This window comes from Eurytemora carolleeae, unplaced genomic scaffold (genome assembly GCF_000591075.1).
Source record: "Eurytemora carolleeae unplaced genomic scaffold, Eaff_2.0 scaffold38, whole genome shotgun sequence".
Lineage (NCBI taxonomy): Eukaryota > Metazoa > Arthropoda > Copepoda > Calanoida > Temoridae > Eurytemora > Eurytemora carolleeae.
Genome location: NW_019396060.1, coordinates 357,675 through 383,699, shown reverse-complemented (window position 1 = coordinate 383,699; position 26,025 = coordinate 357,675). Strand labels below are relative to the sequence as shown.

General features: G+C 34.0%; 1 protein-coding gene across 3 annotated transcripts in view; it reads right to left on the bottom strand.

Moving 5' to 3' along the window:
- Positions 1–25,201, bottom strand: part of LOC111708458 (zinc finger protein basonuclin-2) — a 39,519-nt gene extending 14,318 nt beyond the window's left edge. Inside the window, exons 1-2 of one of the 3 annotated variants that reach the window (XM_023481845.1) lie at positions 24,916–25,201; positions 4,741–4,801 (exon numbers count right to left, since the gene is read on the bottom strand). The gene's annotated coding sequence lies outside the window, so the exon portion shown is untranslated. Of the gene's footprint in view, positions 1–4,740; positions 4,802–5,587; positions 5,744–24,915 lie in introns of those variants that run through there. The other 2 variants (XM_023481837.1, XM_023481854.1) reach the window with 2 other exon arrangements.
- Positions 25,202–26,025: the final 824 nt, after the last annotated feature.

The following is a 26,025-nucleotide window of genomic DNA, read 5'->3' as shown; positions in this document are numbered from 1 at the left end:
ATGTTGGAGAGCTTTACTTCTAGTACAGAGCAGTAGGGAAAGTAGGATGGTTTGAAAACTAAATAGGAAGAGTAGAGTAGATAGGAAAAAGTAGGATGGGTTGAGAACTAAAAAGTAAAAGTAGGATGGGTTAGTAACTATATAGGAAAAGTAGGGTGGATTAGAAACTAAAAATGAAAAGTAAGAGGGATTCGAAACTAAAAAGGAAAAGTGGGATGGGTCGGAAACTATATAGGAAAAGTAGGAGGGATTAGAAACTAAAAAAAAGTAGGATGGGTTGGAAACTATATAGGAAAAGTAGGGGGATTAGAAACTAAAAAGAAAAAGTTGGATGGGTTGGAAACTAAAAAGAAAAAGTAGGATGGGTTGAGAACTAATAAGTAAAAGTAGGATGGGTTGGAAACTATATAGGAAAAGTAGGGGGGATTAGAAACTAAAAAGGAAAAGTAGGATGGGTTGGAAACTAATAAGAAAAAGTTGGAATTTGTTGGAAACTAAAAAAGAAAAGTAGGATGGGTTATGAACTAATAAGTAAAAGTAGGATGGGTTAGAAACTATATAGAAAAAGTAGGATGGGTTGTAAACTAAAAAGGAAAAGTTGGATGGATTAGTAACTGAATAAGAAAAGCAGGATGGGTTGGCAACTAAAAAGGAAAAGTAGGATGGGTTGGCAACTAAATAAAAAAGTACGATTGGTTGGGATTGGGAACCAATAGGAAAAGTTGGAAAGATTTAGCTAAATGAAGGAAAAAAATAACTATTAGCCCTGGGAAACACATAACGTAAAAAAAACAGATATCGAGAGAAGTTAAGAACACACAATTGGAAACAGCTACATTTTTCTCAAATCCATCTCTTCCCCCACTACCCTCCCTCTTTCTCCCCCCCCCTGCCCTATCCTGTTTAGCACAAAGCTACCGTGGATATGATCCAACCCGTCTTCAGCTCAAACAAAAACAGGATTTCTTGAAACACGAAAATCCACAAGATCTTATATCTTTTTATATTCAGAAAAGTATGGAGACGGTCATTATAGGATTTAAAATACATTCGACCCATCGATGAAATTGGTTAGGGCGGGTAAAACACAATATTCTCTCAAAAATGTTGAAAATTGAAATTGTGCGTGACAAAAAACCTAGTCGTGGAATACAGTCTGTTGAATCAAATCATATTTCTTTCCGTTTCAAATATTCAAGTTTCAAACCGTCATCTTGGAATATGTAACCTTTCTCAGTAAATTCACCAACCCTTTCTCAGTATATTCACCAACTAAGGCAAGGAATGCATTAATAGGATGTTTAAGTAGGCCAGGAATGTATGGATAGGATGTAAAGTAGGCGAGGAATGTATGAATAGGATGTAAAGTCGTCAAGGAATGTATTGACAGGCTGTAAAGTAGGCAAGGAATGTATGGATAGGATGTAAAGTAGGCAAGGAATGTATTGACAGGTTGTAAAGTAGGCAAGGAATGAATGGATAGGATGTAAAGTAGGCATTGAATGTATGGATAGGATGTAAAGTAGGCAAGGAATGTATGGATAGGATGTAAAGTCGTCAAGGAATGTATTGACAGGCTGTAAAGTAGGCAAGGAATGTATGGATAGGATGTAAAGTAGGCAAGGAATGTATTGACAGGTTGTAAAGTAGGCAAGGAATGTATGGATAGGATGTAAAGTAGGCAAGGAATGAACGGATAGGATGTAAAGTAGGCATTGAATGTATGGATAGGATGTAAAGTAGGCAAGGAATGTATGGATAGGATGTAAAGTAGGCAAGGAATGTATGGATAGGATGTAAAGTAGGCAAGGAATGTATGGATAGGTTGTAAAGTAGGCAAGAAATGTATGGAAAGGATGTAAAGTAGGCAAGGAATGTATGGACAGGATGTAAAGTAGGCAAGGAATGTATGGACAGGATGTAAAGTAGGTAAGGAATGTTGGATAGGATGTAAAGTAGGCAAGGTTTGTATGGATAGGATGTAAAGTAGGCGAGGGATGAATAAATATTCAATCTATGAATCTGCGAAGTCATCTTTAACACAGTTGAATCTGAAGGTTTATCATCAAGATTAAATTGAGCTCCTTGTATACATATACATATAGATATACTGCAGAATACTACAGAATACTACATACACAAATACAAAACCCACAAAAGCGTCTCAAAAACATGTCTTACATTTTTTTTTGACAACAGGTTAATCTATTTGTCCCCTCTGCTATAGTTTATATTTTACTTTTTAATTTTTTGATTAATTTTATGACGAGTGTATAATGTATGTGTGTGTCATAAATTTTTTCTGTTTTTTATAATTGGTTAAACCACGCAGAGTTTTAGCAGTTTTATCTCTTTGGTAAACATGGTTCAGTGCATTCTGATAAAAAATATGAGAACGGGGGGGAGGGGGCCCCGATGGGAAGACGAGGAGGGGGGGAGATTGCCGGGAGGGGGTAAGTAGTGGGAGTAATCAGGGGTTTATGAAAAGTTATGAATATCTGAGAAATCATAAAAATTAAATTTTTCATTCTTTCTGCAGTCTTAGGTTTCCAAAAGTATTTGTGTGAAGGACGAATTTATTCTGTGAGAAACTGCAACAAATATCCGTGCAATTCTGAATAGGGATGTAAACTAGGTTGAAAGTGTACCCTGACAACCAGGCAGGGGGGGGGGGGGGGGGGGGGGTCCAACCCTTGACTTAGGTTGTAAAATCACAAGCTTTAAACCTAGATATAATTGTTTAATGAACAGTTTATGCACCAGTTAAACATTAAATCTATGGAACAACGCGCTCACCTCATTCCCACATTTATTCATACTTTTCATATTAGACTACAACTAGTCAGCACTTAAATTAGACTAGGACTAGTCATTCCTTGGCTTAGATTAGACTACAACTATAAGTCATTTTCAAAATTAGACTAGAACTAGTCATTTTGTAGATTTGATTAGAATTAGTCATTCTATAGATTAGACTAGAATTAGTCATTTTTAAGATTTAAGATTTTTAGTATAAGTCTAAGTTGTCATTTAAAAAAGACTAGGACTAGTCATTCTGTAATTAAGAAAAAGAACTATTTATTCCGAAGATTTTATTAGTACTGGACATTCTGTAGATTAGACTGTTTCTAGTCATTCTTTAAATAAGACTAAGAAAAGTTACTCTTTAGATGAGACTAGAACTAGTCATTTTGTTAATTAGACTAAAACTAGTTGATTATGTAGATATGACTCGGAATCTAATCATTCTAGAAAGTATACTAGAACTAGTCATTCTAGAAAGTAAACTAAAACTAGACATTCTAGAAAGTATACTAAAACTAGTCATTCTATGGATCAGAAGAGGATAATTCATTCTGTAGACTAGAATAGAACTAGTTATTCTGTAGACTAGAATAGAACTAGTCATTCTGTAGACTAGAATTGAACTAGTCATTCTGTAGATAAGAATAGAACTAGTCATTCTAAAGATAAGAATAGAACTAGTCATTCTGTAGATCTTACCTCTCTAGTTTAGACTATAGAACTAGTCATTATTATATTATTATTATTACTAGAATAAATTATTCTCTAAACTAAACTAGAAGTCCTTGTCTTTTTAGACTTAAAGTTAGATTATCATTGTTTAGTTTTAGTTTTGTATTTGTTAGCGGCCAAGTATTAATATACTATAGAGTTGGATGATTTAAATATTAATTTGTTTACAAATAAATGCTATTGTTAACTGGTAGATGATGGTAATACAAGACGAACTAGACTTCACATTATTTGTGTAACTTTAAACCTGGCAGATTAATATTAAAACACACAGTACTACACATTTTACAGTATACACACTTCACACATTATACATTTCACAGTATACACACTCCACACATTATACATTTTACAGTATACACACTTCACACATTATACATTTCACAGTATACACACTTAACACATTACACATTTTACAGTATACACAATACACACAGTACACATTTTACAGTTCTAAATTTTGCACACACATTATACATTTTACAGTATACACGCTACACACACTACACACATTTTACAGTATACACGCTACACACACTACACACTACACACAATTCACATTTCACAGTATACACGCTACACACATAACCTAAAATAATACACATAAAACACTACACAATAGACACACACCACACACTACACATATTAGACACACTACACACATTACAAATTTTACAGTATACACGCTACACATACTACTCACACTACACATACATAACACGTAAAATAGCATACAACAAATGACACACTAAACACCACACACTACACAGTAGAGACATTGCGCTACATATTATACAACAGATATACCCCACACTACACAACAAGGTACACACTACATTACATATATCACTCAACACACTTCACAACAAGCTACACATTACATTACATATATCACTCAACACACTACACAACAAGGTACACACTACATTACATATATCACTCAACACACTACACAACAAGATACACACTACATTACATATATCACTCAACACACTACACAACAAGATACACACTACATTACATATATCACTCAACACACTACACAACAAGCTACACACTACATTACATATATCACTCAACACACTACACAACAAGCTACACGCTACATTACATATATCACTCAACACACTACACACTGCAAACACTCGCACTAAACTACACACAACAGTAACACAAAAACACACAAATAATAATTATAAAAACCTTAAATCCATCCGTAATATCAGTGTTCTTGGTCTTAACACGCCAGGTTCAATTCGCTTACCTAAAAACGAGAGAAAAATAAGGTACGTATGGTATGAAGTTTGAGTGTAGTGGTGAATAAAAAAAATATGATCAAGAAAAAAATAAAAATAAAAAGGGGTGAAGAATTGATAATGAAAATTAGAACGGAAATAAACCCTCCTGGTAACGATTGGAAAGGTTTAAAATATATGTATAAATAATATACCGTCCAGGAACATAAAATACTATGAAAGCAAGTCTTGCTTTGGACTCCCACAGGCGCATATGAATTATATACGTTGTCCCCCTTCAAATCTCCCCCCTCCCCCTCCCTCTCTCCCATACCCAAGCTTCAAACGTATCCATAAGCTCTTCTCTGAACCTATGAGAATGCTTCCCCGGCCCTTCTCTTTATTTGCCCATATGGATCCAAAATATGAACCCGTTTTGAACCCCCCACCCCCTTCCTTCTATATCCCAGCTTGACTAGCATTAGTATTGAATCAATAATGAGATGAAGAGCATCATCCCCCCCTCCCCCATCACTCTCCGTACTCGTTCATGGACTCATCACCCCTTTAAAAATTAAAACCTTCCCTTTTTCCTTCCCCCTTAAAATCCCTTCAATTCCTCACGACTGAAATTTTAAAATTCTAAACCCCCAAATACCGTTATTTCCGAAATTAATCTTTCGATTTTTTATTCATAAATGCGTGGCATCTATATTTTCTACTTTTTCGGAACATTTTGCAATCAAGCCAACTACACAGAATTGTTCATAATATCAACAGCAATGAGACTAAAACCTTGAATTCTGATAATTTACCATGGTTCCTAAACTGTCTCCAACCAATGACATGCTTTAACCCCCGGGTATAGTACTGCCCCCTCCTATCCTGTACTGGTGACAATCTAAGCTCCTCCCCCTACGGTCCTCTGTCACCAAAGTGTCACCGTGACTCCAGCCAATGATAAACTGTCCTGGTGTCACCGGACCAATAGGAGGACGCGGAGCCGCGGCAGCTGAGGTCCTCTGCTCTCCGCTATCACAGTTTCCCATCATAGTAACAGAGCAAGTTAGACCGGTTATAGTTATCGGAAAGGATCTCTGTGGTCAGGGTTCTCTCTAACTCTCTATCTTCTCCCCTTGACTAATTTCTAGTATTCAATATTTGCTAATTTGCTCCTCCAGCTTCTGACCATTGATGTCTTCCGAAACTAACTAGTTTTTAATTAATGGAAATTTTTTTCAAGACAGGAGTCAAAATTTCTAATCGTTATAATCTTTTCAACCTGATGGTGACAACCTTTGATATTTCAAACTTAGTTTATTTTATAAAACAGAATTCATAGTTTGAATTACCTAAGATCACATGCCATTGGGTTGCAAAGATAAAGGGATTGGAAAATCAGAGTTTGTAACAAAGACTCATTTCCTTTGTTAATGGAAGGGTTTTATTTGATACTACCTGAAGTGCTCGGCGTTGCCCGTGATTTGAAAAAAAATTTTATTTAAAAAATAATTGGAAAAAATTGTTTTTTTGAGCCTATGTCAACCCCAGGCTACCCATGAGTGTCCGCTAAAAAAGTAAGCCCATTCGGTCTAGCCGTTTGGCCGGCCAGAGGGAACATATTTATATATATATACGAATGTTTTGTTTTATAATATAGAAGAAGATGTGTTGTTTGTATGAATATGTACGTGTACAACGATGTACAATGTACAACGGTGTACAATGTACAAAGATGTAAAATGTACAATATACATGCATGGTGGTGCATTGTAGTGTGTATTAAGTTCATGTAATCTGACCCCTCCACCTTCTCCTCCCTTCTCTCTCCCCCTTTGCAGTATGTCATATGATATACATATTATACATACCGTTCTTATATACATACATATATACCATACACAAATACCGATATATATATATGCATACTGTGCCGTGAGCAATCAAAGAAATGAATGCAAGTTGAAATCCTAAAGCTAAGAAAAAAATAAAGGAGCAAAACGTCAAGTTTGAGAGTTTTAGGACTTATGAAATAGAGCAAAGGAAAGTAAATTCATCAGTAACAATTTGCTTTCCATCTTTAAAAAATCAAAAAAAAAGTATTTTATACATTTTATGGCTTGAATTGTATAGACTTTGGATCATCTTTCCATATACTTTTGGGGAATCATTACATAAAAGTAAAAAAATGAAGAAGTGGCTTTATGTTCGTGTACAATGTGCATCTTACACGTAGATGTTGTAAACTCTGTGCTATGCTCCAATATAACTCTGTACACTCAACTAAGCTTTCTGTAACTCTGTACACTCAACTAAGCTTTCTGTGTGTACTGCAGTGATTTGCAGTACTTTGATCGAAGAAATAATGGGGGTTAGTGAAGAGTGGATCTGTACATCTCTATCTATGGATAAAACAGTGCTATTATCCCGAAATGTCCATGTATTATTAAGACAAAGGTTGAGTAATATCAACGCCTGGAGTATCCGAACCTAACCATCTCCTACCGCACTGCGATTTAATGGTCTCACGCTCTCAGACAAAAATCGTTGAGAATTTTGCCAATAACTTCTAAAAAACCAAATCAAACAAGAAGTGCTTCATAGTGCTAAAATGTACATGTAAAGGGCTACAGAAAAGCATAAGTGAGTTAGAGCGGTAAAATCTAAGCTTAGGGCGTTGCGACACTTCAAAGTCAGTCCTGTCTAAAAAATTGATGAGACTGTTTATAAGGAGGCTGAATCTATGTGACCGGAGTCTGATAACAGAGTATTGTCTCTAGGTGTAAAGCTGATTAGAAAATATCCGGGGTTTCAACTCTCAATGATATCCTATCCCAAGGCATCCTAAATATTCTCAAATTATTGAGATATTTGAGTCTGCCCCCCTCCAGCAACCAAGAAACTGTTCACTAAATTATCGTTTGATCATTGATGAAACTCTAATTGATAAATGTATAATTTAGATGGATGAACCAACCGTAAACATGGAACTATGTGGCCGAGGGGTGATTATATATATATATATCATTGATTTATCTTATTNAACTGAACCTCTGGTTTAAATACGTATTAGTTAACATATTCTGACAGTTTTGACAGTTTGTCCAACAGCTGAAATATTTTTGTCAAAAATAAATTAAATAATTACAGGTTTTCAGCATAATAACCGGTATAATTATCTTTCAGGGGTAATTATGAACTAAAACTATGAACTAGGAATAAAAAGTGTTATTTAATATCCTAGATATTTGCCACAGTTTTCTAAATTATAATATTGCAAAATTCTGTTTTTAAATTTTATATATTGGAGGGTAATTTATTCATGAAAGGATAATTTATTATTGATAAAAAATCGGCGGAATTTATATTGTTTTATTTTCCACAAGTTGGGTCGAGAAACTTAAAGGGTTTCGGTTCGTTTGATTGTCTTTAAACAATATTAAAATTAGAATTAATTTTCAGAGGCAATTGTAGACAGGAAGCGGGCAGTAACAAGCCAACATTTAAATTAGTGTATCTACAATCATTTATTCATTCATTTGTTACACTGCCATCAGTAGTCTAGGGTTAAGAAACTTACGAAATTATGATTCCTTATATCGTAATTATTTGATTTATGTAAAAACGGGAATTTAATGGTAAAAGACTGGAACAAATTGGGAAAATGGTATTATTTTTTTCTCAAAATGAATAAAAATTCTAAGATTTAAATTCTATTTTTTGTCTACATAAATAAACTTTTAAATCACAAACATATTCTATACCACCCCTTCCCCCTTCCCCCCCATCCACCCCTCAGAATTGTACCTGTGAAATGAAAAGTTTATAAATATATCAATCTAAAAACTAAAAACACGTCTAATTATAGTTTGAGATTCTTTAATTATATAATTATCTAATTACAAGGTGGTTCAGAATACAGGGATCTAATTAAACCGGTTTTAGAGATCATAGATCGATTTACGACAACCATGATTTGAAAATAAATTTGTCATATTGTATTTGTGAGAATGTTTGTGCGTAATGTGTGTGTATGTTAAACCTGTAAGATCTTGCATATAGAATACATATTCTTCCTCCCAGCCCTCAACAGCCCTCGCTAATGAAGAAAAATAGACATGAAAATGAATTCATTAACATATTGATACCCAGTCTCATACAGTGCTTCAGCCAGGCCTACTGCCTTGCCTGGTGCATACCTAACCAAGCCTAAACAAACATTAAATACCTANATTAGTTTATTTTCAATATGGTTAAGAAATTATGTTTAAAAAAAAATCAGGAAAAAGATGAATTTCTAGCTTTGAAATTTGAAAGCGAAAAAAGAAAAGTTTACCTTTCGAAATATTAAAGTTAGAAAAGAATGTTTAGAAGAAAAATTAGAAATAGTTTAACATGCTTTAAACCTTTGATCTATTGAACTATGCGTACCCTGGGGAAATGAGTTCTATTGACATGTACGCAATATATACGCAATGCACGCAAAATACGCAATCTTTCTTGACAAGGTTTCTGTTCAGCATTACTTACTACATCCTTAATATGTTGTTTTGTAATTTAATTTTGTAAGTTCATTGAATCTGAAAGTAGAAGTGCAGGATGGTTTAGTGAAGTTTAAAAATGAATGATGGGTTAAGGCTGAGGATAATAGTTTAGGACGGAGATATAAACATTTTCTTGGATAAATGTCTATCCCTGGATACGGTGTTGAGGGGGAGAACCTGATGAAAATACATCACCCGGAGTTCTCAACCTTGATGAGAAAACTTGGATTGTAAAACTTTCTGTCATTAAATACTGAGACATTCTGGACTATCCATATATCAGTCCATCTATCCATCCATCCTATTCTATTCATCCTATTCTATTCATCCTTCCATCCATTCTTCCATTCATCCATCCACCTATCCTATTCTATTCATCAATTCATCCATCAATCCTTTTATTTATATTCTATTAATTAAAATCTTTAGTGTTTAAGTATTTAATATATTAAAAATATTCCTACCACATGTATTGTTATAACGAAGGACATTCGATCCTCATCACGTTTAGGGTCAACAAGTCACATCTGTGGCGGCAATACTTCAAATTTTTCCATCTTTAAACCCAGTTTTTATCTTGGAAGCGGAACCTTTAACGTTAAAGTTTCTTTGTGATTTCGTATTTAGTCTAATCCTCGACTAGACCTGGATACAGAGGAAACCTGGATACAGAGGAAACCTGGATACAGAGGGAACCTGGATACAGAGGAAACCTGGATACAGAGGGAACCTGGGTACAGAGGAAACCTGGATACAGAGGAAACCTGGATACAAAGAAAAACCTGGAGACATAGTATAAACTGAATATAGTGAAAAACTTGGATATAGATAAAAACCTGGATACAGAAAAAAACCTGGTTACAGGGGAAACCTGGATACAGAGGAAACCTGGATACAGAGGAAACCTGGATACAGAAGGAAACCTGGATACAAAGAAAAACCTGGAGACATAGGATAAACTGAATATAGTGGAAAACTTTGATATAGATAAAACCTGGATACAAAAGGAAACCTAGTTATAGTGGAAATACGGGATACAGATAAAATCAGGATACAAAGGAAAAACTGGATACAAAGTGAAACCTGAATAAAAAGGGAAACCTTGATATAAAAGGAAACCTTAATAAACAAGGAAACCTTGATACAGAAAACATCCTGGATACAGCATAGAAATCAGGTAGACACTGGATACAGCATAGAAATCAGGTAGACACTGGATACAGCATAGAAATCAGGTAGACACTGGATACAGCATAGAAATCAGGTAGACACTGGATACAGCATAGAAATCAGGTAGACACTGGATACAGCATAGAAATCAGGTAGACACTGGATACACAGTATCGGGAGTCTGGAAACAGATGAAAAATAACGTATAGAGGAGAACGTGGATATGGAAGAGAACCAAGATATAGAAAAACTCACGGGGATTTAACACTTCGAACTTTTGATCACAATTTGATCTATCAAATTAAAGAATCCAAAAGCATCTCGTCCTGGTAAGTCACAAATGGACTCTGGATTTAGTGCCGTACCTGGATGAAAAACCTGGATACTTGTATCTATATTGAGCTACTGAGTACTGAGTACTGAGTATATTATATAATTATGCAAGTCGGATAATATTATAAATTCTTGTGCTCCGACATATTGAAACCCTAGCGTGCTGGGTTAGATTTCAAATCAATATTCAAACCAGGGTTCTCTATAGAGGAGAAGGGAAGAGGGAAAATGGGTAGGAGAGGGAGGGGGATAAAAGGGGGAGGGTTGCGATTTTGATTGGTAGGGAGAAAGAGGGGGGCAAGGATTGGTACCATATCTAAATGTGGAGGGGTAGGATGGGGGGAGGAGATTAGATAACTGGATGTCAGACCAAAATTCCATAGTTTTTGTCTGCGAGGTCGGACATTAATAATTTCATGTTGCTGCATCTTTTATTTAGAAAATATTGGAGGGGTTTCAATAGTTCACGAGAATTCAGGAGAATCTCTGACGATTAAGGAGAATTCAGGAGGTGTATGATTAGAATAGGTAAGTTATAGGTACAGGATAATTCAGGAGAATCTATGACGATTCAGGAGAATTCAGGAGGAATTAAATTAGTTCAAAAAATCATGGACGATTTATGATATTTAAAGAAAATTATTAACGATTCAGAACAATTTATGAGAATTCTGGACGATTAAGGAGAATTCAGGAGAAGCCCGGATGATTAAGGATTATGCAGGAGAAGTTAGAATTGTCAGGAGAATTCCTATGAATCCTATAAAATTCAGGAGAATTTAGAGTTTAGAAGAATAAATGATCGAGAACTGAGGTAAAGGAATTGAGTCTTTGCCACAAGCTCCGATTTTCTAATACCTATATCTTTGCTAACCAAAGATGTTGACATTAGATATTTCAATTAATGAATTATGTTGCATCAAAAAATACAAGTTTGAAATATAAAAGGTTTACACCTTCAATTTGCATAGATACAAGGATTTGAAAATTTGAGTATGTGGCAAAAACACAATTCCTTTAGGAGGGTTGAAGAGAGTTTTATTTATCTATCTATCTATCTATCTAGGTATTAACGAACTGTCCATGTCTGTGTAGGTTAATATATTCTATGGTGTATGGGTCGGTATATGATTCATTATAGTTCATTCGAGGAGTAGCAGAGATCCTACTGTTTATACCAGGTATATACATCTTCTTATCTTCTCTACTGGTCTGGTATATACATCTTCTCTACTGGTCTGGGGTATACATCTTTTCTATTGGTCTGGTATATATAAATCTTCTCTACTGGTCTGGTATATACATCTTCTCTACTGGTCTGGTATATGCATCTTCTCTACTGGTCTGGTATATACATCTTCTCTACTGGTCTGGTATATATAAATCTTCTCTACTGATCTGATATATTGAGTACCGTTTTGGTAAAGATGAAATAAAATTTTTACAAGTATGTAACAGTCTGGTATACAACTTTGTATTGGTCTAATATACAAGTATTTACTGGTCTGGTATACAAGCTTGTACTGGTCTGGTATATAACTATGTACTGGTCTGGTATTCAACTATGTGCTGGTCTGGTAAACAAGAATGTACTGGTCTGGTCTGGTATACAAGTATTTACTGTTATGATATACAACTATATATTGGTCTGGTATACAAGTATGTACTATTCTGTTAAACAACTATGTACTGGTATGGTATAAAACTATGTAATGGTCTGGTAAATAAATATGTACTGGTCTGATATACAACTATGTACTGGTAGCCTAGTACCAATTTCTGGAATTGGAACTATATGAAGTTAAAGTTTTGTATTCCTAGAGGCGAAGATAGTTTAATCAAACTCTGGAAAAGTTTTCTAGAACTCGGACACCTCAACTCCTAGCTTTACCAATCCTTCAATACACTACCTTTACCAATCCTTCAATACACTACCTTTACCAATCCTTCCAATTCAGTACTTTTACCAATCTTTCAATACACTACTTTTACCAGTCCTTCAATACACTACCTTTACCAGTCCTTCAATACACTTTCTTTACCAATCCTTCAATACACTTTCTTTACCAGTCCTTCAATACACTACCTTTACCAGTTCCTTCAATACACTACCTTTACCAATCCTTCAATACACCACCTTTACCAGTCCTTCAAAACACTTTCTTTTCCTATCCTTCAATACACTTTCTTTACCAGTCCTTCAATACACTACCTTTACCAGTTCCTCCAATACAATACCTTTACCAGTCCTTCAATACACTACTTTCACCAATTCCTCCAATACACTACTTTTATCAATTCCTTCAAAACACTACCTTAACCAATTCCTTCAATACACTACCTTAACCAATTCCTTCAATGCACTATCTTTACCAATTCCTTCAATACACCACCTTTACCAATCCTTCAGTACACTTCCTTTTCCAATTCCTTCAATATACTACCTTTACCAATTCCTTTAATACACTACCTTTACCAATTCCTTCAATACACTACCTTTACCAGTCCTCCAATACACTACTTTTACCAATTGCTCCAATACACTACTTTTATCAATTCCTTCAATACACTACCTTTAACAATTCCTTTAATACACTTCCTTAACCAATTCCTTCAATACACTACCTTTACAAATTCCTTCAATACACTACCTTTACCAGTCCTTCAATACACTACCTTTTACCAATTCCTCCAATACACTACTTTTATCAATTCTTTCAATACACTACCTTTAACAATTCCTTCAATACACTTCCTTTTCCAACTACTTCAATACACTACCTTTTACCAATTGCTCCAATACAATACTTTTATCAATTCCTTCAATACACTACCTTTTCCAATTCCTTCAATACACTATCTTTACCAATTCCTTCAATACACCACCTTTACCAATCCTTCAGTACACTTCCTTTTCCAACTCCTTCAATACACTACCTTTTCCAGTCCTTCAATACACTACTTTTACCAATTCCTCCAATACACTACTTTTATCAATTCCTTCAATACACTACCTTTTCCAATTCCTTCAATACACTTCCTTTTCCAATTCCTTCAATACACTTCCTTTTCCAACTCCTTCGATACACTACCTTTTCCAATTCCTTCAATACACTACTTTTATCAATTCTTTCAATGATCCACATTTATTAATTTCTTTACTTATCTTTCTAGTTTTTTTTTTTAAATTTTTGAGATGATAATTGATTGGTTTGCGTTTTGTATTTTGCCGTTGATTAGTCAAAAACTGCCTTTTTACGAGACTTGGTGCAGCTTAAGCACTTTTTACTGTGGCTCCGAGAGAAATTTCATGTTGCAAACCAAAAGAGGAAATTTCAAATCATCTTTTTAAATCAATACATACGGCTTAAACTCTGCTGATCATTATGCAGATGATTGATTTTTATTGATTGTATAAGTATACATAATAAAGTTTTTATGTTAATGGTTTAGAGTATAATTGGTAGGGCGGGACCAGGTTTAGGTTTATCATACAGATAAATTAGTAATATTAGACTCAATTATTCCCAATTACCAAACATAGAAACCATATTGGGATTATCGGCTCTTTCTTTGTCTGAACTAAGAATTTAAATCCTTATTTAGAGCCAAGCAGAAAAACTAGAACGTTCTATACTCCAGTCCTTATCCACGTTTTATTCATATTTAACGTCATTCTTCAGTCCTAAACAAAGTTTTACTCCTGTTCTAGTAAACCTCTTATACTTGTCCTTATCTACGTTTTATTCAGATCATATTTAACGTCATTCTTCGGCCCTAAACAAAGTTTTATTCCTGTCCTAGTGAACGTCCTATACTCCAGTCCTTATCCACGTTTTATTCAGATCATATTTATCGTCATTCTTCGGCCCTAAACAATGTTTTATCTTTGTCCTAGTGAACATCCTATATTTTGGTCATTAAACGGCATAAATTTTGTCCCAAACAACATTTTATTTCGTTCCTTCTCTATATTTGTCCTGCTTTGTGTCCTAACTGACCTTAACTTACTTACTATTTGATGTTCCTTTTCTAGTTCCTATCTGCATTATACTATTTGATGTTCCTTTTCTAGTTCCTATCTGCATTATACTATTTGATGTTCCTTTTCTAGTTCCTATCTGCATTATACTATTTGATGTTCCTTTTCTAGTTCCTATCTGCATTATACTATTTGATGTTACTTTTCTAGTTCCTATCTGCATTATACTATTTGATGTTCCTTTTCTAGTTCCTATCTGCATTATACTATTTGATGTTCCTTTTCTAGTTCCTATCTGCATTATACTCAAAGTTTTGCCCATGATTGTACTTCATGTCCTGGCTACTTGATATTTTGAATTTCTCCTTCTTTTTTCTTTTTTACTAATTTTTTTTTTTGTTTCTTTCTAAATGTTCTATTCTGTACCCAAATAAATGTTCTATTCTGTATCCTAATAAATGTTCTATTCTGTATCCAACTAAATGTTCTATTCTGTATCCCACTAAATGTTCTATTCTGTATCCAACTAAATATTCTATGCTTTTCCTACTAAATGTTATATTCTGTATCCAATTAAATATTCTATTTTGTATCCTACTAAATATTCTATTCTGTATCCTTCTAAATATTCTATTTTGTATCCTACTAAATATTCTATTCTGTATCCTACTAAATATTCTATTCGGTATCCTTCTAAATGTTCTATTCTGTATCCTAGTAAATGTTCTATTCTGTATCCTACTAAAAGTTCTATTCTGTATCCTTCTAAATGTTCTATTCTGTATCCTAGTAAATGTTCTATTCTGTATCCTACTAAATGTTCTATTCTGTATCCAACTAAATGTTCTTTTCTGTATCCTAGTAAATGTTCTATTCTGTATCCAACTAAATGTTCTATTCTGTATCCAACTAAATGTTTTATTCTGTATTCAACTAAATATTCTATTCTGTATCCTACTAAATATTCTGTTCTGTATCCTACTAAATATTCTATTCTGTATCCTACTAAATATTCTGTTCCGTATCCTATTTAATGTCCTATTCTGTAAGACTCCATTTACTACTATAGTTTGTCCTTTTCTGTATCCTGATCTTGTGTTAGAGTGTAGTACGGTATAATAACGCCGAGTGAAAACTTTAATCTATATTTGGGTTTGAATACGGAGCTGTTAAAACTTATTGTTTTCAATCCTTCTGACCCAACAGGATACATGAGGAGTAGGCTTAGCCGTTCAATCAAACAGAAGACTGTTATATCCAGACTAGATAATATCTCTGAAGGGTTTAGTGTGGGAGGTTTAGGGGGCCAGGTCTTATAAGAGATACGGAGAACAAGATCGTTTGTTCAGATATTAATCAAAATGATTTTAAAAACTAATATTTGACATCTTGAAGAATTAAGAGAGATATCATGATGAATGATATTTCAAGAATAAAAGAGATATTTCGGATGAATGATATTTACAGAATGAAGCGATATTTTAAAAGATTAATGCTATTTAAAGAGATATTTCAAAAGATGAATGATATTTCAAGAATGAAGAGATATTTCAAAAGATGAAGGATAAAATAAGAATGAAGAGATAATTAAAATATATATGATTTTTTTTTTTATATTGAAGGAGATATTAAATTTCTGAATAGTGAGAAATATTTTGTAACGGTGAGATTATATCTTAGAAAAGATCGTGCATGAAGTAGGCTCGCTAATGAGATTAACCCGACCAAGATTATACATATTTACGTTATTATATTCCTGTAAAATCGATCCAACTATTTAAAGTCCAGGTGTACAACCTGGAGCTGTCTATTTTAGCATCCTAAAAGTTGAGAAAGAATCAAAATTCAATTAATTCAAAAATGGATATTTTTTGGCAGTAATGGGAGTCTAGTCTGTTGAGGGGTTTGCTACGGGTTGATTCTTTATGATTCCCTTGGCTCCCATAACAGGCTGAGATACCCATAGCTAGACCTGGATTCCAAATATTTGTCCAATAAAAATAGGTTTTATGCATCCAGGCATTTTCAATACACAAATATTTTCACAAATATTTAGAAGACAATAGAAGATTGAAATACTCTAAATTACAGAAGAGATGGAGGCGAAGGAGAGGGAAAAGGAAGGGAGGAGGGTGAGGGAAAGAGGAGGGGAAGGGAGGAGGGGGATGGAGGAGACGGGGAAGCGGGGGAAGAAATTTGTAAAGAGAAAATAGAGGTGAGGGATGAAGAGAAAAAAATAGAGTGTATATGAAAAGAGAGAAGAGGGAGTGAAAGAAACAATTTAGATACTATAGAGAAAGGGTTAGGGCAAGGGAGGAGAGAGAAAGAAAAGAAGGGATGTAGAGGTAGTAGGTAGAGTTGGGATATATGAGGAGAAAGGGTGGTGGAGAGGGAGAAAGAAGGATTAAGAAGGAGAAGAAAAGGATTGTGATAGCTGAGGAGAAAAGGCAGGTAGAGGGAGAAAGAAGGATGAAGAAGGAGCAGAGTAGGGTTGGGATTGCTGAGATGAAAAGGCGGGGGAGAGGGAGAAAGAAGGATGAAGAAGAAGCAGAGTAGGGTTGGGATTGCTGAGGAGAAAAGGCGGGGGAGAGGGAGAAAGAAGGATGAAGAAGGAGCAGATTAGGGTTGGGATAGCTGAGGTGAAAAGACAGGGAGAGGGAGAAAGAAGGATGAAGAAGGAGCAGAGAAGGGTTGGGATTGCCGAGGTGAAAAGGCGGGGGAGAGGGAGAAAGAAGGATAAAGAAGGAGAAGAACAGGATTGTGATAGCTGAGGAGAAAAGGCGGGGTAGAGGGAGAAAGAAGGATGAAGAAGGAGCAGAGAAGGGTTGGGATTGCTGAGGAGAAAAGGCGGGGTAGAGGGAGAAAGAAAGATAAAGAAGGAGAAGAACAGGATTGTGATAGCTGAGGAGAAAAGCTGGGGGAGAAAGAAGGAAGGATAAAGTCTAGGAGAAAGGTAAGGCAAAAGAACGGAAAAGGAGAAGAGAAAGGTTTGAATATATAAATATCAAGAGTTTCCAACCTGAAAATGTCCAAAATTATCTCGTAAAGGAGTCTACGTGTACATTGTGCAGTGTAAAATATTAGGTATAAAATATTACATTATTTACACAGTTTTACAAGTTAATTCATTTTGATATAATTTAATAAATATTTTGTGGCGGGTAAACTATATTTAAGATATTTAAAAACTAAACTATTTATCAACTGTCACAAACTTCACAACAGCTTATGCTCACATGCACACCTACTAACACACATCACACACAACACTAAACGTACATTGTACAGAATACACAAAAACAAAAACACACCATATACACATTCTGTGTTAAAACAAGTGTTTTAGGGACTGATTTTATTTAAGTTGACTCAGGTCTAGAGAGATGGTTCAACCACTATTTTGAATAGAGTGACGGTTCAACCACGTATTTTGAATAGAGAGATGGTTCAACCACGTATTTTGAATAGAGAGACGGTTAAACCACGTATTTTGAATAGAGAGACGGTTCAATCACGTATTTTGAATAGAGAGACGATTCAACCACGTATTTTGAATAGAGAGACGGTTCAACCACGTATTTTGAATAGAGAGACGGTTCAACCACGAATTTTGAATCGGTGATTCAGGATTTGTCAATGTCCAATGAATGTATTCTTTATATCAGCATCACAGATAAGTAGTTGAATCGGCGGTAAGTAGTTTAGCGACCTAGTTCAAATTCATTAAATTCTGTCCCAGGAGTTCTAAAATTATTATCTCTGAAAGTCTTTTTTAGCTGTTCTAAAAGTTGGACATACAAATCTGAATAATACCTTAAAATATTTGACCTTGTCTAATTGTTCCCGGCCACCCAGCCAGGTTTCTATAATAATGATTGAAAACGAGGACCCAAGTGCCTAAATAGGTAAACCTGAACACGTTCCGACCATTCACATTTTAGGGTCCGGGATACTACTCAGTGTTTACTCTAAACCAGGAGAAGGTTTTAATTCCTGTTCTGCTGAGTAAGAAAAGGGTTTGCAACCAGTCTATCTATTTATTAGAATATTAAAAGTTTCACGCGCATTAAAAACAATATTTTGGACGTTTATGAACGCACAATTTATAATTCTTCCCTTTTAAAGGTAGGTAAGGTCTGATATCTTGGCCGACGAAGGGGGGGGTTATGATGGAGGGAGGGGGAGGGGGGTTATGATGAAGGGAGAGGAAGGGGGGGGGGGAAAGGGTTGTAGAAGGGTCTACAACAAATAATGATTTGCCTTTTGGTCTGTATTAATTTGGTTTGAGTTAGTTTTTAGTATCATAAATATAAGAGAAAACATATTGTATTCACAATAGGCAATAACTAAAATTTGATTGTGTAAATATGTTGGACAAAACACGGTTATTTAAGTATACTTTTATAAATTCTATTTAATCAGCTAAATTGAAATTTTATTCTAACATAGAATTTTTATTCTTTAAAATATTAGTTGGTGTAACCTTTTCTTGTATTTTATGTTAAAAGATTTTATTATCCGAAATTACCGCAAATAAATGTTCCTTCTAAATCCCACCACACGCAAAACCAATATTAAAAAAACTAAACAAAAAACGTGTAAAACTTATTTAATTGGGAAAAAAATGTGATTTCATTCATACTTTCTTTCAATCAAAATAGTTGAGTAGTTAGTCCGGCCATTAAAGATCATTAAATAGGTTTAAAAAAGGTTAAGATTCATCTTCTCAGATTTCAGAACTCCGCTTCTCAGATCCATCCTTTGATGTTTAGTCCTTCTCCAGGTTCCCATTCATGTATCCAGCTCCGACAGTGAAGAGAAAAATACATCTTTATGGATGAAATTAATAAATATCATCAATGTTTAAGATAAATTACAGAAATTAATGAATATCATGAATTTATAGGATGAATTGCAGAAATTAATGAATATCATGAATTTTTAAGACAAATGGCTGAAATTAATAAATATCATGAATGTTTAAGACAAATGGCTGAAATTAATAAATATCATGATTGTATAAGATAAATAGCTTAAATTAATGAATATCATGATTGTATAGGATAATTTGCTGAAATTAATGAATATCATGAATGTATTAACTTAATTTCGGAAATTAATGAATATCATAAATGTATAAGATAAATAGCTTAAATTAATGAATATCATGAATGTATAAGATAAATAGCTTAAATTAATGAATATCATGAATGTATAAGATAAATTACGAAAATAAATGAATATCATGAATGTATAAGATAAATTACAGAAATTAATGAATATCATAAAATTATATGACAAATGGCTGAAATTAATAAATATCATGAATGTATAAGACAAAGGACTTAATGAATATCATGAATATATAAGATAATTAGCTGACATTAATTAATATCATGAACGAATAAGATAAATTACGGAAATTAATGAATAGGATGAATGTGTAAGATAAATGGATGAAATTAATGAATATCATGAATGTATAAGATAAATTGCTTAAATTAATAAATAGCATAAATGTATAAGACAAAGGATGAACTTAATGAATATCATAAATGTATAAGATAATTAGCTGAAATTAATGAATAGGATGAATGTAAAAGATAAATGGATGAAATCAATGAATAGGATGAACGTATAAGATAAATGGATGGAATTAATGAATAGGATGAATGTATAAGATAAATGGATGAAATTAATGAATTTCATTTATATGATAAATATATCAAAGGAATTACTTAAATTTACGAATTAATAAAATTGATCCAATTTCGAAAAAATGAATAAAATGAATTTATTGAATAAATGATTACCGGGAATTTTAGTAAAAAAAAGAAGAAAAAAATATGTATATATTTATAACTAGTAAAAGAAATTGATCTGTATCGAAGAAATGATTTGATACGAAAAATTAAAGAAACAGAATGAGTCATAAAAAGATACATCATTAATTTTAGTCGGAAAAATGGACAAATCAATGATTTAAAGAAATTAAATAATTAGGGAAGAAATAAATTTAATAATAAATGAAACTTCGACATTCATGTCCTTCGTATTTTGCCTGAAGAAACTTGAAGTTTAAAAAAATTAAAAAATATTAAATAATTAATTTGTTTTTAATTTTTGTCTACGAATTCTTTGGAACTGAAAAGGGTTTCGTGTCGATTTGAAAACATTTCTAGGATTTGAATTAAGTTTATATTCTCAGATATTTATTCTTTTGACAGTTTAACACTTTTCAGAGATACATAAACACTAACCCTAACTTCAAACCAAATTCTTTTCTAAAATATTCTCAAAACTATCAATATATGTTTTACCTGTAATTTTAGATTTTTTTATTGAAATTCCTTTGTGATATTTACATTAAAAAAGCAGAAAACGAATTTTTATGAGGTAGGAATAGAATTGACAGGTGTGGTTTCTAAATCATCTCTCTCAGATTACTGAGATAACTAGGTCCTTCATTTATTCAGATATATCATCATTTATTGCAAAACTGAATTATAAAAATATATGAATATTAAAAAATGCTAATATCTGTTACGTGGCTATTCTGATGGATAGATTGTTATCTCTGGGGAATGGAGGAATTAGTTGGACTATAGTAGAACGGTGTGCTGGAAAACATAAAATGAAGAGAAAGTGATAAATATGGAAGAAGGGAAGATTAAGGAAAATAAGGAAAACTAAATGATAGGATAAGGGGTTGGTGAATAGAAAAATGAGGAGGATGTATAGCGGAGGAAAAGTGAGGAAAATTGTAAGGAAATGAGGCAAAAGATACTGCGGAGAATCTAGTGGAAAATCCTCTACAGATTAAGGCGGAGGATAGAATGAGGCGGATGATAAAAAGAGGCGGAGGATAGAATGAGATGGAGGATATAATGAAGCGGAGGATATAATGAGGCGAGGATAGAATGAGATGGAGGATATAATAAGGCGGAGGATATACTGAGGCGGAGGATATACTGAGATGGAGGATAGAATGAGGCGGATGATACAATATGGGCGGAGGAAACAATAAGGCGAAAAATAGAATAAGACGGAGAAGAAAATGAGGCGAATGATCTTATTAGGCGTTGGCCGGATATTATGGGATGGAAGATAAACTGAGGCAGATTATTTAATGTGGCGACCAAGATGGTAAAAATAAGAATAAGTTAACAATATGGCGGATTATAATGAAGATTAAGAATCCTGCAGGAAGTACTGAGTAGGATTTGAGAGTGTTCGGTGTGTGTTTAAGATCATGCACAAGATAATAGATACAGAGCAGGGATCAGGAAATAAACCTTTTTAAACCAAAGATATCAGGAGTTTCTCAAACCATAGAGTAAGTAAGAGCTAGGATACCTAGGATAATTCAAACCCTATAATTTTAGTAGTAATGTAAAACCAGGATATCAGGTAGTAATTAAAATACGACTTTTATTAATTATTTTGTCCTAAAGTAATCAGCAAATATTTGCAAAATTTTAGAAATTAAATTCTGAATCAGACAGTGCTTGTTGATAATCCTAGATATAGATTATACCATCCCGGAGCATAGTTTCAGCAGATATGGAAACCAAGCAGAGATAAGAACAGATTTGTTTGTTTTCAAACAAATTGAGAAATGTATTCTGGACAGGAGAGATGAGAGGGGGGGTTCAAGGGGGCGAAGGGGATGAAAAGAAAGGGGGCGGGGTTCAGTGAATTGGTAAATTAAGGACAAGGCGGAGGGAGCTAAGGATAAAAAAGGAGATTAGTTAGTGTACGAAAGTATAAAGGTGGCATAGAAGATTATGAGATTAGGAGTATATTACGAGAAGATAACTGTAATCCATTGAAGAAGAAAATGTAATAAACTGAAGAAGAAAATGTAATCAATTAAAGAAGAAAATGTAATCAACTGAAGAATAAAATGTAATCAACTGAAGAATAAAATGTAATCAACTGAAGAAGAAAATGTAATCAACTGAAGAAGAAAATGTAATCAACTGAAGAAGAAAATGTAATCAACTGAAGAAGAAAATGCAAATCTACTGGAGAAGGAAAATGTAAACAACTGAAGAAGAAAATGTAATCATCTGAAGAAGAAAATGTAATCAACTAAAGAAAAAAATGCAATCAATTGAAGAAGAAAAATGTAATCAACTGAAGAAAAAAATGTAATCAATGAAGAAGAAAATGTTATCAACTGAATTGAAGAAGAAAAAATGTAATTGACTGAAAAAAAGGAAAATTAAAAAAGACGTTTTAATTTTTCTAAACAATCGGAGAAAGGGTTGAAGTTAAAATTGTTTTTCTATGAGAAGAGACTGAAGACAGGAGCAGGTTCAACTCTGGCAACAGTCACAAACTTCTTTAAACAAGTTGAAGTGGCGGACACAGTTTTTGTTCTCTGCTGTGTTCAGGAAAACTTTATATATTTGCAAACAATGCGTTGGGTTTCAGTATTTCAAGTCTTTAAACATCCTTGTCAGGCTGAAAATCTTCTGGTAAAATAAATGCTTGAAAAATGAAATTGAAAATAATATTTGTTTAAAGCTAGTGTCTGGTTACAGTTGTACTTCTATATATATGTATTTCTTCACATTTGTTCCGACTTATTTAAAAAGATTAATATTTCTTTATTTTTCTCTAAATTCTATTTGGGTTTAAAATCTCTTTTATCGTATAATATTCTTCTTCTGTTATTTTAAACCCTGATCTGTTTTCTTCATTTACTGTGCTCTTCACTTTTCTTTCATTATTCTGTATTTTACTCCACCCCACACCCACCTCCCCCCATTAATCTCTATACATCCTTTATCTACCCTCCCCCCTCCCCCCAGTAACCTCTACATGTCCTTTATCTACCCTCTCCCCTCCTCGACACACTCTGAGTTCTCGGGATTGTTTTCCTTCTTTTATTCTCGGAGTGACATTTAAAACTGCTCTGTCATATTCTTCCCAGATTTCACTCTCAAGCTGTCTATTGTGCTTTGTGTGTCTCTTCTGTCTAAACTGTCCAGTTTGTATTTTGCGTCTACTCTGTCTTGTTTCTTATTCGTGTCTAAAATGTCTAGCTTATATTATGTGTCAACTCTGTCTATTTTGTATCATGTGTCTCTCTAGTTGTCTAGTTTTTATTCTGTGTCTAGTCTGTCTAGTTCGTATTATGTGTCTTGTCTGTCTAGTTTATTTTTTGTGTCTAAACTGTTTAGTTTTATTATGTGTCTACTCTGTCTAATTCGTGTTATATGTCTACTCTGTTTAGTTTGTATTATGTGTCTAGTTTGTCTAGTTCTTAATATTTTTCTAGTCTGTCTAGTTTCTTTCTCGTATCTAAACTGTCTAGTATTTATTATGTGTCTACTCTGTCTAATTCGTTTTATGTGTCTACTCTATCTACTTCTTACTATGTGTCTTCTCTGTCTAGTTCGTATTTTGTGTCTTGTCTGTCTAGTTCGTATTTTTTGTCTAGTCTGTCTAGTTCGTAATACTTTTCTGGTCTTTCTAATTTCTTTTTTTTTGTGCTAAAACTTGTCTAGTTTATACATCGAGTCTAGTCCGTCTTGTTTGTATATAGACTATATAAAGTGTCTGATTATATGTCTTGTCTACCGACTAGCTGTCTATTATATAAAGTGTCTATGTAAGATGTTTCTGTTTCATGTGTCTAGTTTTTATTAGTATGTCTTTATTGTCAATTGTCTAAAGCGTCCGTGTTTAATGTTTTAATTGTTAGTGTGCACAGTTTTTAAAAGTGTATATGTGTTTAAAGTGATTGCATTTTTTTTACTGTGCTGAAAAAAGTGATTTTGAAATTTTTCAAATTTGATCGTTAAATAAAAAGTTAACATAGCAGAGAAAGCCTTCATTGGATTCAGAATAATCTTTTCTGTCGCCATTAATTATTTCAATTTTTTTACGAGAAAAAAAGGTTTAAACTGAAGAAAATTAGGATTGATTCTGTTGATCCTGTCTAGTATCTATCTCCCGGATCCCACGGAAATAAAACATAAAAGTTTACAAACTGATTTCAGATCATCATATCAAAGCAATGTCTTTAAGCACCGGCCTGAGAAACTGATCGTAAAATAAGAAAAGTATAAACACTAAATTCTGAAAAAAAATATTAACTTACATTAGTCAGGGAAGTCGTTTTTTTTTAATTCCTCACATTCTTCTCCTAGTGTAGTTTAACATACTGGGAACCATGAGGTTCACTGCTTTTCTCTTGTTCACTATCACTAATGGATACTATGCACTAATTCGACCAATTCAGGACATTATTTTAATAGCACATGTATAGTTCTAGGAGCAGGGTTGTATTTATAAACGTGTTCTATCTACTGGTTGAGTAAACCTAGTATCCTAGTATACCCTGAGCTGAGTGCCGCTGTGTCTAGAGTATCTTAGCTCTCACTGTCAGTTAGAATCACATATATGGGAGCGGGGGGAGGACCGGAGTAGCGGGGATACCGGGGGCTTCATATACACCCCGCCCGGTCACCAGCCTCCAGCCTCCGTATAGAATACCCTGGACATCCTGGACATTGGTCACACCAACCCAGGGATCCGGGTGAGGGGGGGGGGTGGGTGGAGGCCGAGCAGAGGGAGGGGGAGCAGAGTTTTCCAGGCAGGGTAAGGCCTGGTGACAGTCCCCCCCGGTTGACAGATTCAACCAATGAGAGAAAAGGACGGAGAGGAGACGGGACAGGTGACACTCTCATTGGACAGTCAACAAGGGGGGGACACTTAGAGATATAATGGGAGGGGGGGGGGTTCTTTCATAAATATAAAATGTTAGTTAATGAATTTTCAAAAGAAAAAAATATAAAAAAAAAGCCAAAGTTAAATAAACCATCTGAAGTATATTCTTCATCATGACGATGATCGGCAGAAAGCTTGGAAAAAATGGGGTTTAAGAGATGTGTGCTGGTAGGTCTCGGTTTAGGACCCTGCAGCTAGGGTATGGACCATGGCCCCCCAGCTGAGCATAGCCTAGGGCCCCCTCTATACACACCGTGAACTACTCTAATTACCCATTAATGAGCTATATTAGCGATCCAACACCTGCAACACTTTTTCTAATCAATGATATCCAACAATTAAAGAATTAACAATCCAATCCTAAAACATTCCTTCTAACCTAATCCCTTTTAAGGATACTTAATCCTTCCAACCTAATCCCTTTTTCAATCTTCAACTCTAATCCTAATCTAAATATTATAATAAAATCCAAATTTAATCC